At 42.2% G+C, this 14,869-nt stretch overlaps 1 protein-coding gene across 3 annotated transcripts in view; it reads left to right on the top strand.

Moving 5' to 3' along the window:
• si:cabz01090165.1 (uncharacterized protein LOC100333421 homolog) overlaps positions 1–14,869 on the top strand; it is a 295,771-nt gene that overhangs the window by 113,901 nt on the left and 167,001 nt on the right. For all 3 annotated transcript variants that reach the window (XM_047594882.1, XM_047594880.1, XM_047594881.1), the window contains one exon: positions 4,660–4,788. The gene's annotated coding sequence lies outside the window, so the exon portion shown is untranslated. The remainder of the gene's footprint in view (positions 1–4,659; positions 4,789–14,869) is intronic.

The raw sequence follows: 14,869 nt of genomic DNA, 5'->3' as shown, positions 1-14,869 counted from the left end.
AAAACATTTTTTTCATTGGCCTTTTCAGAATATTCTAATTTTCTGAGATACTGAATTTGGTGTTTTCATTAGCTGTCAGTTGTAATAATAAAAATGAAAATGAATAAACACTTGAAATATATCACTATGTGTGGAAGGAAAGTATACAGTATACAAGTTTCACCTTTTGAATGGAATTACTGAAATAATTCAACTTTTTGATGATATTCTAATTTACTGGCCAGCACCTGTATATATTGTTTTTTTGTTTGTTTTTCTACATTACTGTCTCGCTTTGTGGTGCAAATAAGTAAATGGAAATGAAATGAAGGCCTAACCAGGGACAGAGCTTTAGCTAGAGACCTGTATGTATGACATGTGGTGTATTTATACGAAATAACACTTGTTGCATTTGTCCCTGCTCCATGAACATGTAAATAAAAATAAAATAATTAGTTAGAATCATCCTACCTGGATGCAGACCAACTTGGCTGGAGTCTCTCCGTTGTGAACTGACAGCTCTAATTGGCCATAATGAAATCCCGATGAAGTTATCGGCCTCGTATTTAAAAAAATAAGTGAATGAACAGCATGGAAGAGTCTGAAAGAACGGAACCATGTGCAGACTTCACTTAAAGTCGGTAGAACGCCCTGAAGGGGGGAAAACACCCATTAGCATTTAGAAAACTGCTGTTTTTATTGTGCACGTTGTGTTTTTTGTCACCAAATAAGCATATTCAATAATCTTAATTGTGTGGTTTATTTTTCATCCTCCATGTTAAATCCTCCACCGTTCATCTTCAGCTGTTCAGCGTGGACTCAGACTGCTGCTAATCTTTTCTCATGTACCTCGGGGCGATGCTATGGCTACTGCTAATCTCTTAGCTTGCAGCATTAGCCCGTGCTATATCTAATCCCTCTTTTTTGTGTGTGTAGCGGCGGGCCGTTGCTAGTGCTAATCCGCTGTTGTGTAGTCGTGCTAATGCTAATCCAGCTGTCAGTCGTTTATTCAGATTGATTTCACTGGCTAAAACCTGGAATGGTTCAACAAAGTGCTTCCTGTGTGAAGTCTAAAAATCACCCGGTTCAGATGCACAAAAGATGCATCCAGGTGAAATGCAACCAAGAAAGTTGGAAGTCTCAGTAGAGGCCTGGTCTCCCTGTACACTGTTCACCCCATATTTACCCACACGAAGGCCTTTACCTTTGTTGTTGATAGTATTTTATTTTGTTGGTGGGGGAGGTACCTCGAATAAGCCCAGTTATTTTTTAATTTTTTTCTAACTCTCTGGCACCTTATATATATTGTTTTTTTGTTTGTTTTTCTACATTACTGTCTGGCTTTGTGGTGCAAATAAGTAAATGGAAATGAAATGAAGGCCTAACCAGGGACAGAGCTTTAGCTAGAGACCTGTATGTATGACATGTGGTGTATTTATACGAAATAACACTTGTTGCATTTGTCCCTGCTCCATGAACATGTAAATAAAAATAAAATAATTAGTTAGAATCATCCTACCTGGATGCAGACCAACTTGGCTGGAGTCTCTCCGTTGTGAACTGACAGCTCTAATTGGCCATAATGAAATCCCGATGAAGTTATCGGCCTCGTATTTAAAAAAATAAGTGAATGAACAGCATGGAAGAGTCTGAAAGAACGGAACCATGTGCAGACTTCACTTAAAGTCGGTAGAACGCCCTGAAGGGGGGAAAACACCCATTAGCATTTAGAAAACTGCTGTTTTTATTGTGCACGTTGTGTTTTTTGTCACCAAATAAGCATATTCAATAATCTTAATTGTGTGGTGTATTTTTCATCCTCCATGTTAAATCCTCCACCGTTCATCTTCAGCTGTTCAGCGTGGACTCAGACTGCTGCTAATCTTTTCTCATGTACCTCGGGGCGATGCTATGGCTACTGCTAATCTCTTAGCTTGCAGCATTAGCCCGTGCTATATCTAATCCCTCTTTTTTGTGTGTGTAGCGGCGGGCCGTTGCTAGTGCTAATCCGCTGTTGTGTAGTCGTGCTAATGCTAATCCAGCTGTCAGTCAGAAGTGCTGGCCGGCGGGGAGATGGCACCTCAGTGCTTATCTCCTCCTCTGAGTCTGACTCCTCCTCAGGTGTATCACACAGTTCACATCATCTCACCTCTGTTTGCGTTAGTTCCTTTTTAATCTGTTTTCTAAGAATGTAGCTCATAAAGATAATGTACTTTTATCTTGTCCTCCAAATCTTACAAATGCGTGTTGTTTGGGATCATGAGCAGCTTCCACCTGCAGGTGTTTCTCAAATCGAAGAACCAGTTGTGAGCTCAGTGATTCTCTAACGTGTCTGCAGTTGTGTCAGGTTCCCGCTGAAATAAGGAGCTGTAGATTATTATTATGATAGATTTATCCTTCCATTAAACACAAACAGCTGAAAATTGTTGGTTTCAGCAAACGTTCCTAAACAGGGGCAGAGGGAGGCAGCTTCCTGTTCAGTGCTTTCTCTGAACAAACAGCTCGCAGCGTCCCTCTGAGATCCAACACGCCGAGACTCTTCCTCCTCCCACTCGCTTCCACCAGCTCTCTCCCCTGGGACGCAGTTCTTCCTCTCTCTTATTCATGTTCATTCACCAACACACTTTGGTTGTTTCTGCCGTCGTCCATCACGTCGTCGCGTCCCGCGGTCATTTAGATTGGGATATCAAACTCGGTTGCACCTCATCATCGGGACTTTCCTGTTTTTCTTTTTGTTTTTTAATAGCGTTCGCCTCTCTCCGTCATCTGTCTCTCTGGAACAAATCGTGTTTCTGTCGTGTTACATTAAGTTGTTTAATTAGCTTACTTCCATCTTTTATGAGCGCGCAAACCAAATTAACTAACGTGAACAGAAGTACATCCCTGCAGGCCTGGAGCCAACCCAAGTTAATACATTTCGAAAATGGGATTTCTTCTCCTTCCTCGTCCTCCTTAAAAAAAAAAAAAAGGTATTAAAGAAAACAAAGTGTATTCACCAATGCGTCGGATGTGATGTAACTTTTCCTCCGAAGGGAGAACAGTCACCTACACTACGCCCACTCCACCCTGGCATCAGACCTAGAGAAGAATTCCTGCTTCAGGCGTCTTGTTTTCATTTTGTGGCTTTCTCATTTCTTCTTTTAACTTTTTGGGGGTTTTTTACCTTCTTTTGCCCAAACAACCAAACAACCAACCAACCAACCAACCAACCAATCAATCCTTTTCGGCTTCACTTTGCAGTTTCTCACCTCTAGCGTGCCTTAGGGGAAACTCAGATTTTGATGAGTAAGTGGACTGAGTACCACTTACTAAAGACACATATTTTTAACTCCATATATTAAGGCTGCAGATTTATTTATTTAGATTTTTTACTAAACCTGATATTTGTGGTTTGGTTTATGGTTTCTACCTCCTCCTGTTCATGTTCTTCCTACAGAGCTTGTTTTCAGAATTAATGAGGTAAAACTAAGGAGTAAGTTGTCTTTTATGTCACACTACCAAAAGAATGAGGTCACATGTGTCCCAGACCAACTCCAAACATGGTCCCTAGTGTGGTCACACCTGTCTATTGGGAACTGGACATGACAGGTGAAGGCAGGGTATGAATGTATGAATGAAGCCACTGAAGCTGAGCAGACGATTCCTCATGGACTCAGCGCCTCTTTAGCTACGCCGCCTTCAAGTGTTCCTCCATATCCTGTCCAACTCCATTTAGAAGACGCATCTCGAGTGACCTTCCTTCCTGCTAAAACTTAATCTGAGACCCAAGCATTTATTTTGAATTTTTTAATTTCTTTAAGATAACATTAAGCTCTTTTGGTATTTGGGCTCAGCAGGGCCGAAGTACAAAAAAAATAAGCATCATCTTTAAAAAGGCGTTTTTGCAATAAATAATGTGACACAGGGATTATTTCAGTGTATATTACAATTTAAGTCCCCAACATGTAACCAAAATATAAAACTGCTTATTTTAACGCAAAAGCAAAATTGGAAACAATGAAATCCCAACGTCCTCAAACGAGTACTTGTGAATTTGTAAAATTTTCATGTCATATCAAACTAGAGAAGTTAATAAGAATAAATAAACAAGTGTATTGACCCTTCACTACCAGGACATGCAGACAAGGTGTCTCCTTATGGGGACAACAGGTCTAAATGAAGCAGAACAAGCTGCAACAAACTTAAATCATAATGTCCCCATATGAGGACGCCGGGTCTCAGGAGGTTAATATTATTGGAAAGTTATTGTTAGTTAATTATCTGTGTATTAAAAGTTTGACTCATTCTGTTCAGAGCTGCCACCTGCTCTGGAGTTTCTCTTCACAGTTTTTTTTTTTTTTTTTTTTTTGGTATGAGCTGAGAAAGTACAAGAGAAAAAAGAGGCAGAGCTTAATGGAGGGCAAGAAAGGCAAGAAAGAGTCGAGGGAGACACAGATGAAGAGAAACAGGGAGGGGGAGGGAGGGAAGTGACAGGAGGGACAGATGATGGAGGGAAAGAATGTTTAGGAATACTAATGAATTAGTGATGCAACATGTTGTCATTTCTCTTTCTCTTTCTCCTTGCACTCTTTCCTTGTTCTGTCCCAATCCCTCCTCCTCCTCCTCCTCCTCCTCCTCCTCCTCCTCCTCCTCTTCCTCCTCCTCCTCCTTCTTCTTCCTCCTCTTCTCCTCTTCTTGCAGGAAGGAGGAGGGTGTCCTTGTTAGCTTGTCATCCCGTTGTAACCCCGAGGCCGGTGATGTGACTGGAATGTGAATTCATCATAAAAGACTGACTCTACCCGAGGACTTCCTGCTTCCCATGAAACTCAGGTAGGTTTTTTTTTATATATATATAATGGAATATTTAATGAAGTCTGTCTCCGTGTGCTTTGAATATACGTGTGTGTGCAGTGATTACAAATGTTGAGCAGCAGAGCAGGAAACAGCCTGAGAACAGTTGAATGTGTGATTAATGAATGGTTGATTCCAATCAGCTGGTGAACAAGAAGAAGATAAATCATGTGGCTTTTGTTAATATGTTAAAAAGGCAGAAATGTTGAGAGCACAGACTGAAAAGTCACTTCTTCTTCTTCTTCAGGTCTTCATGTTGAAGGTGACTGATAAAAGATGAGATCAAATGGATGTTTAACTTTTTTCTGTCGGTCGTCTTTGATTCCACTTTGATTCTTGTTGTTTACGTCGTGTGAAAGAAACAGTATTTATTCTAAATTACTTTAACAACTTCACAGGTTTTGTGTGTTTCAAAAGAACAGATTTTTTTATAAATAAATATGTATATGTGAGACCTTTGGCACAGAGGCAGGCACATCTGGTATAATACCTCCACGTTCTCTAGGATACAGAGTTATTAATGTTTGCTGCAGTCGTGATTCTGGATGTGCCAGATGGTTTTTACAAAGAACCATTCAATAAGTGTCGAGTGGGAAGACACTTTTTAAAAAATGAAACCATCTGTCTCTGGAACGACCATGTAAACCCAGTGGCTGGGTGTCTAAGGAGCATTAGGAGCTGGCTACAGTATGTTTTGACGGGACAGGGGTCAGTGTGTTCCCATTGTGACTAAGCTGGTTGTGAGTTCTCAGTGTCTTTATAAGGACAATTTGCACAGGCATCGTAAAGGCCGTCACGGACCTCCTGCTGACTCATGCACAGCTGATGATGCTATTCTTTATTCCTGCAGCGTGTGTTTACATGTGTGTGACCATGAATGAGTGAACTCAACTCAAATAGCTTCTCTAATATCATATCTCACCACCACAGACCTTTGCATATCCGTCGTGTCTTCTGTCACTGGAGGACTTTAGTCTGTGCAGCTATTTCATAAAATAAAACATCCTGGGTGGAAACTCAGCAGCTGATTTGTTTAGCTAACTCATCCACAGTGAGCTGCAACAAATCACCGCCTGCATCGTCCAGAGTGCAAGTGTCCAAGCGGAGGACTGCCGGGGTCAGAGCTGCAGAGCAAAGGCACAAGACAGAATAAATATCCCTGTGTCCATAAAAGGGGTCGGTGTGACAGTAGTGTGCTGGGGCATGAAATAAGAGTGAGGTGAGGAAAGAATGACTTCGTCTACTCGGTTGGTTAAATCAGCTCCATGTAGTACAATGAAAGACTGACAGCAAAAAAGGAATCCTAAGAATATGTTAAAATCTGACAAACATGATACGCCCATTTCTTCTTCTTTCTTATCTCCGAACACTCTTTTGTTATTTGGGCCATAGTCTTCCTACTTTCCCATAGTTCCTCAGACTTGACTGATGTCTTTAGGGAACCCAACAATGTTTAGGTAGGGAGCTCATGTCAAACAGTCATTCACATGGATCCAGGGTTCAGCGATACAGATGTAGGGGTTTGAATCCATCGGTTCACTGGGGCCTTTCTGAGTGGAGTTTGCATGTTCTCCCTGTGTCTGTACCCCACCTTCACCCAATGACAGCTCCAGCCCCCATGACCCTCCAGGGGACAAGAGGTTACAGAAAATGAATGAATGACTAGGACAGAAAGATCAGATTTCCACCATGAGCTGAAATTCATCGGTCTAATCAAGTGTTGACCTTTTTAAATGGTCCACATGTTCCCCACACCAAGGTCAAGGTCCAGTTGGGACACTTGCATCCCATTTATCCCCTCAACCTACACAGAGATTATGAAAACTCAGTGCTACGTGATTCATCTGTAAACGTTCATAATGTTTTGGCTCATCAGTGTGTGCTCATTGTGCTCGCTCCCAGAGGGAACGATGCTCCAGACCTGCGTTCCTCTCGGTGCCTTCAGCCGGTCCCGTCAGGCTGCCACTCCTCCTGCTTCACAATGTGTTTAACATGCAGGGACGGAGAGGAGAGCGCTCAGCATGTGAGGTCTGATCTTCATGATTACACATCAGGATGATGGTCTGAGGGGAACCTCTGCTCCCCACAGACCTGGGCTCTGTTCTAGTCTCTCTGCCTTGCGTGAGCTCTGTGACTCTCCTTAGATATCTCCATATGCAGATGCACACAGCAGGAGGCCAGCAAGCCTGTAACATCTCCTCTGAAAATAGAGCAGCAGCCAGCGGCCGTGGGGAGCTGGTTAACCCTGTGTGTGTTGGCTCCATCTAAAAGCTCCATCTGATTAGCACAGGGCAGAGAAGACGAAGGAGAAGAGGTTCATTCTCAGTCAATCAGTGAGTTAGTGTGTGTGGGGGAAAAAAAGGCAATTCCATCCTCTCGGAGACCAGGTCGTTGGATATCTCAGATCCTTTTCAATTTTCTACATCATTTGGTACAAACCATTCATCTAAAGCACGCTGACTTTCAGAGGGAGTGAACCTCTGCTGCCGTTGCACCACTTTAAACCCTTACTACCATGGAAAGCCTCAATAAGCAGGATGAAACCTGAAGACTCATCCTTCTGCTTGTTAGATTAGTGGAGATGGAACAGTGTTGTGATGCACGCACAAGCTTCTTATTGAAGCTGTAAGTTGCTCTGTTGTAGGATTATTGATGAAACTTTGTTTTTTTTTTAAGAGCACATGCAGAAAATAGACTTCATTTGTTCTCGCAGCTCCGTCCCAAGAGAAGCTGCCACGGGCTAAAAATAAAGATCTTCAGAGCTGCTGCCGAGCTGAATCGTCAGACCCCAGCATGAGCAGCACAGCAGAAATAGTGGTGGGACTGTTTCCTCCAGGCTCTGATTGTCTATTTGTAGACAACGCAACACTGTCCTCCTCTTCTTCAGAGGTAACATCTGAGGGCCCCTATGGGGGTCTGGAAATATGACCACTCAACTGATGTACTGCACCGGGAGACGCTGGTTTTCCTCTGGGGTGCATTCGCTCTCCAAGGAGAAAATCACAAAACTCTAAAACTGTCTTTTTACCGTGATTCAGATCGGCCCCGAATCGTAGTCATTTATCACGTCTGACTCCTTATCCGAGGAACCCATGTGTAGAACCAGAAGTGGGAAACCATTGACCTCCTTTTCCATCTCCGCCACTCGGCTCGGTCTCTGTTTCTGCCGGCCTGACCTTTAACTCTTCACGCTTCATTCCAATCTCTGGGAGGTTTTATTGGACTGGAATGAATATGTGCGCTCAGGAATCCACAACGTCCAAACAGCCTGTTCTCCTGCTGGAAAATCAATAGAAGAACACACTCGACAAATGTTGTGATCTTTGCGAAATGTTAAGATTTAAATGCTACAGGTCGGCTGCTTCCTACGTACAGTTCACGTGGTTCTTTTATTTTTTTATGAACTTTCACAACATGAACTTTAATTTTCCTTCAGAGAAGGCAAATAATAGAGAACGGACAGATTATATTTTAAAAAGAAAGATGAGATTTTCATTCTGCATTACTATAAAAGGTAACCGCGGCAACCATACGCGTGTAAATGTTAAATGCTTAACCCCTTTTTTCTGCTTTGATCCTGAAATTCAATGCATATACTGTATCAACTGAAACCTTCTCCCTCTTTCTGATTCCCACTTTTATTCTTTTCTCTTCTTATCATCTCATACGCTTCTATTCTCCCTCATCTTGTCTTCTGTTTCAACCAATGTTTGTATTATTGTCATCCCCACTCAAGTATTACGCTGGTGCAGCTTTTTTTTTTTTTTTTTTTTAAGAAACAAAACAGAAACTCTTTTTTTTAAAATTGGAAGTAAAGGTCACACGATCCGACCGCTCATTAAACACACTCACTTTATTCTCACAGTACTGAGCTCAAAAATACAACAACAAAAGCTGCCTCACACTCTTCATAAATTGCTTTAATTAAACTCAAGCAACTTACAATGTGGCCATTAGGGGCCACAAGAGAATAACATAAACCAGGACAATTAAAGATTCCGTTTAATAACTGGTTCTGTTTTCTCAAACATTCTTCTCACAACGTATTCTGGAATTAAAGCCTGTTAACAAAGCTACATGAACTCATAGAACAACAAATGAGTTAATTGACCATACGTGGTTGATCAGTGACGTCCTTTATCGTGGCTGGATGAGAATCGAGGGCTGAAATGTTCTGTCATCTGCATGTGAAATAAAAATAAAGGTTTGCAGCTTATTGGCTTCAAACATGACTTGGATTTTAAATTTTACCTCAACTTTCTGTACAGGATGTTATAAAGTGGGTACCCATCCAGTCCCCTCCACCCTTTCATTACCTACTGTATATCTATATCCACCCACACACCTTCATTCTCACTAAATCTCTTCTTTTAACTTTCTGGTCCTGGGTCTTTCATGTCGCTTCTCTGTGATCTGTAATCTACTGTATCTCCCCTCAGTGGATGATAATGTTGCTGTCATCAAAGAGTCAATGATGGGTAATAATTATGAGACAATTACTGCTTAAGAAAGATAGGAGAGCTACACACACACACACACACACACACACACACACACACACACACACAGCCTTCTATGCTTTTCAGTTTACATTCACAGCTTCGTCAGTCACCAACTGTATCTAGATGAAGATAAGCGAATAATTGCTTCTTTGAGTTCAAATAATACATTTTTGTAGAGAATCAGCTGTGTCCTCCATCAGCATGTTAGAAACACATTTTTATGGTTTACCCAGACCTGCAATAAACCGTATGTACAGCAAGAAACCCGCTGACCCTCAGCTGAAGAGCTTAGAGCCAGGGTTATTTCTGTAACCACCAACCACAACCTGCAAAAAAATTGGTAAATGTCGCCTCAGTGAGAAGCGTTAAAATGCAGCTTTAAGCGCGTCTGTTATTTGAGTGAAGCTGGAAGTCATGTAACTGTGGGGAGTAAATAACGTTAGCCACAGTGAAGCTGGTGCAGCCTCAGTCTGAGGGGCTGAGCTGTGTCGCCTTATCTGAGCAGGACACGCAGGTTTGACGACACTCTGGAGGTGAATCCATCTCTAGTGACATCGGCAGCCACCAGTCAAAACGTTTCAACAGAACCTTTTCCTGGATTTTAAACTTGTCAGGATCATGTCTTTCCCGGCTGAGACTTGCGAACCCTTAGACGTTGCCTGGCAACACAAAAGACAGTCAAACAGGATGTGGCAACAAATGTGGGAGATTCAGTTTGAATCACACATTCATTTATGAAAGGCTTGAAAAGTGCAAGCTAGACATCCAGCTTCGAATCATTACGTTTTTAATAACTGGACTCATTCGCACAAATTCGGGTCATGTGACTGATCTGAGCCCCTCCTGTTTCCATGGTTACACGAGTCCTTACTCCTCAGAAGCTCTCAGATTTGGCTGCGTGTGTCTGATTGTAATGTCACATCTTCTTCTGTTGCCAAGTTTTCGTGTAATCCTTGAACTTCAAACTGATTCACTGTGTGTGTGTGTGTGTGTGTGTGTGTGTGTGTGTGTGTGTGTGTGTGTGTGTGTGTGTGTGTGTGTGTGTGTGTATTGTTTATTTTTGCCTGGGGTCTTTCCGTTCTATCCCTATCGATGTGTATCTCAGTCTTCACAGACACACATTTCTTTCGAGTTGCCCTGAGATTGACTCACTGGATGCTCTGCTTTCTGATCATCACTTTTATGTCTCTATCTTCTGTAACATCTGAGTGAGTGTGTGTGTGTGTGTGTGTGTGTGTGTGTGTCAGCTGGTGAGTCAGTGTGTTCCCCTTGCTGCGGGATCATCCAGGAATAAACACACACATCTCTCAGGCGGAACTCATAAACCCTCTCAACTCTTCACACGTAAATCCGAAGCTAGAACCTGATTCCTTGTAAGCTGAACTCCGGTTGGTATTAGCCGGCTGCTTCTTTAATCGTATTTTTTAATTTGTAGGCTTTCTTTGTCACATGTATTTTTACTGGATCCTGATTTCTTTGGAAATCGTGTAGAATCTGCAGCGTTTATCCTGTAGTTTGCTGTCATGTGTTCCTGGGTCCAGATGCACTGATTCTGGACTCTTTGTATTATTAAAAGAGATAAACTGTGGCTATGCACTTTGCACAGCTAACAACCTGTAACACTGACACCGCTAATGAGCTGATGTGACACGTGCAGTGATTGGCAGACGGAGCTAACAGCAGATCTCCTGTCCGACCATTCAGGTGCTGTTTAATAAATGAGGAAATGATCTTTTGTGTTGCAGCAGTGTGTAACCTTTGTGTAACTCACTTTGTGTCCCTCTTTCCTCAGACTCTAAGGAAACACAATTCGAGATATCAGCAGGCTTCTCTGCCATAGCTCTTCCTCTAGGGGGCACCGGCCTCATCTCTGTCACGATACTGATTTTTGAATCTTCTTGTTCTGATCCTCTCTGTTTAATTGTGCGTTTGTATCTGTTCCTTATGAACTGTTGAGTTTCCTCTTTTTTTCTTGAGCTCATTTCCTGTTTTATTTTGAAAAGATGTTTCCTCATTGTGATTGTTTCGGCTCCCTTTTTTGGTCCTGTGTTTCTGCTCTCGTCCGTCCTCCTCAGTATCTCCTGGTTCCATGTGTCTGGGCCTGTCGGTTTTATAAATCACTTCGATCATCTTGACACATCTTCTTATCATCATAGTACATTTTTATTGCTCCTTTTTTTCTGGTGCCTCACTCACTTTGCGTCCTGTATTTGGATCAGAATGGTAAAATGTGACAGTCAGGGATTATATTTGATGCAACATAAATCACATGGAATCTCTTCTTGTGTATTTTGAAAAAAACCTGTGCAAGTTGAAAAATCTACAGATGCACTGAGATGTGATGTATCCTTGTTTCATTGGATGCTTTAGGTCTTGCCCAGGTGACCCAGCCGGGGTTTAGCTGCCTCTGAATGATGTTGTCTTTGTTCCCAGTCTGGTGTGAACTCTGCCCTCCTCTAGAAGAGCGTAGTACTTCACCTCCTCCTGAATTTCATCGTCCAAGAACACGTTCAGTTTTAACACTTCCATGGTTGGATGTTAGGAGTCTACCTTAACCTCCTGAGACCCTGTGTCCTCATACGGGGACGTTTAGTTTTAAGTTTGTGGCAGCTTCTTCTTCTGCTTTATTTAAACTTTTATCCTCTCAACTATTTACTGTTTGTTAGTGGATTCAGTGGATTCATTCTGCAGCCGAACACATAACTGAAGTGGACAAGGTAGAAAACCTCATCAAATCAGTTTAAACTCTTTATTTATGCTTCTTAACTTTTCTAATTTAATATCACAGGGAAATTCTATCAATAGTAACGAGCTATAATTTCATTAATTATCATCTGCTTTTGCACAGCAACGTTCAGACATGAAAATTAACAGTTTTATATTTTGTTACATATTGGTGACTTTACTATAATATTGAGTGAAATAATCTCTGTGTTCACACATAAGAATGTTTTTTTCAAAAACTACTTCCTGTTCAAAGATAATGCTTAGTTTTTATACTTCTACGTCGTCATACTAATCCCAAGTAAAGAGAAATGGAGAAAGACTCAGGAGGTTAAAGTCTCTAAGTGTGTAGAAGTCGTAGTTGTTCAGCTTGAGATGAAGGGAACCAATACAAAGCTTCTTATTTCTAATTAGTTTTAGTTTCTCTGAACTAATTTTTACGTGAAACCAGCTCAGCCTGTGAAGCTGGTTAAAATCAGCGCTGTGAATATGAAGCAGGATGCTGGCCTCCCCTCAGCCCTTAAAATAAAAGCCAGCCCTGCTTCATGTGAGTCAGCGGCGTGAAGAGCAGAGGTCAGAGTCGTGGCTCCTGAAAGTGATTCACGCTTGTCTCTCTGCCATGCAAATGAGTCACCATTTAAAGCACTAAAGGTCAGACTCAGTCTTAGTCGCTGTTGTAATCCTGTTGCCCTGAAGACGGACAAAAAATAAAACCGTCTCCGTGTGGTTAGTTCGGAGTCTCTCATCTCTTTATTTGTCTTTGTATCCCTCCTCACTCCATCCGTCCTCCTCGTCTTCTCACTATAGAACTAATTGTTCGTGTCACGACAGGGAATCATCACACAGTGACCTCCACAGTGAGACACTGTTTCACACACACTCACTGTGGAATAAACACACTGTGCTTCGTGCATTAAGAAATCGATTTCTTGCCCCTTTTCTTTATTCAGGGATTTGTTGAATACTGAAGAGCAAGATATTGAGGTGAAAAGAGTTCGGAAAAGAAAGAAGGAACAAGGAGAAGCTCTGTAACAATAAATGACTGTAGCCAGAGGTGATGCGCTTGTTTGATGATCTCCAGGCAGGTTTTGCTCTGTCTGACCCCTCTTTCCTTTGTCTGATGCCGGTTCTGATAAAGTTATTTAAGTTTTGCTGTTAAACCGTGTTTTCGTCAGAGAACTTCAACAGTACGAAGTGAAGCTTTCATCAGGAAGTTTTAAAAATCTATCTATCTTATAACTCCCAAATATTAAGCTCCAATCAGTGGTCATAATGTTGTGGCTGATTGGTGTATCTAATTATAATATTCATTAGTCAAGTGTCTTTTTATCCTTGTTTATTTGCTGCAGTGTACATTCAGGTGTAGTGATACAAATAGTATTGGTGCCTGTAAAGTGAACCCTGTCCCTCCCTGACTCCCGGCTCATAAACGTCTTTATTTCTGCTGGAAACTTGGACTCTTTAACGTGGAGGTCTGGAAAACATCTGCCTGCATCGGGAAACAACACACACAAAAAAATAAAACGCAAAACATGGAGCTAAAAGAAGCTAAAAGGCGGCCAGGCGGCTATTCTCTGAACATTATATACATATATATAACCACGATAAGAAACAGGACCTGTGTGTGTGTGTGTGTGTGTGTGTGTGTGTGTGTGTGTGCGTGTGTGTGTGTGTGTGCGTGTGTGTGTGTGTGTGCGTGTGTGTGCGTGTGTGTGTGCGTGTGTGTGCGTGTGTGTGTGTGTGTGTGTGTGTGTGTGTGTGCGTGTGTGTGCGCGTGTGTGTGCGCGTGTGCGTGTGTGTGTGTGTGTGTGTGTGCGTGCGTCCGTCCGTGCGTGCGTCCGTGCGTCCTGTACATCTGATCTGAGTGTGGGTATAATTATAGCAGCTGTAAATAGGTCGTCACTCCGCGGTGTTTTCTCTCCTCTCTGCCTCCTCATCTGTTAAGACACTTTACGTCGTGTTGTTCTCCTCTCCTTCATCTCTCCTTGTCATTGTTTTGTCCTCCTGTTGTCGTTTCTTTAGTTTTAGCTGCATTTTTTTCCCCGTCGAGCTCTGCAGAGAGCTGCTGGTAGAAACTTTTCACTCAGACCTTGATCAGTTAAAAGAGGCTGGCTCCCAATGTCAAGATCAAGAGAAGACGTCTGCGGTGCCGTGGGTTTGACAAATAAACCCACGAATGCACGGCGCTTTGAAAATAACATCTCAGCTGACTGCACAGACATTTCTTCTTCTTCAAAGAATCAAGTAGCAGCAACAGCCCTGATTTTTTTATTGATGAAAAAGTCGGACTTTCATGTGAGCTGTATCGTTTGTGCTCTCTTCCTCCCCCTCCGTCTCTTTGTGCCATTGGGTTAATATATTCATATTTTATGCTCCGGCTAAATTTTTGATATGTGTTTTTCTTCGAGAGCAGATCAGCCGTCTGCTGAGCAGCCCGAGGCTTATAGAAAGTCATAAATGTGTCCGGATGAGTTATGTGCACTGTGTGTGTGTGTGTGTGTGTGTGTGTGTGTGTGTGTGTGTGTGTGTGTGTGTGTGTTGTATGTATTAAACACAAAGAACACCAAGGACAACCGTCTCCTCCTCTCGGAGGCAGATGTGAAAGGTCTATAGTTTTCCTGAAGCTCTGCCAGAGTCTTGACCTCTGTTTCTCTGCTTCGTTTGCTCCTTTACATCCTTGATTCTATGAATCAGCTTCTATTTTTTCAGTCTGCTCTTTTTAAGTATGGGAGAGTTGTGATAGTGAAGCTGAGTCTTGAATCACCTCTTAAGCTGCGACTTTTCCCCAAACTGCCACAGTCGTCCTCGTGCCAACCAACCAAATTAACTTCACG

This window comes from Mugil cephalus, chromosome 9 (genome assembly GCF_022458985.1).
Source record: "Mugil cephalus isolate CIBA_MC_2020 chromosome 9, CIBA_Mcephalus_1.1, whole genome shotgun sequence".
Lineage (NCBI taxonomy): Eukaryota > Metazoa > Chordata > Actinopteri > Mugiliformes > Mugilidae > Mugil > Mugil cephalus.
This window is presented reverse-complemented; position numbering and strand designations above follow the sequence as displayed.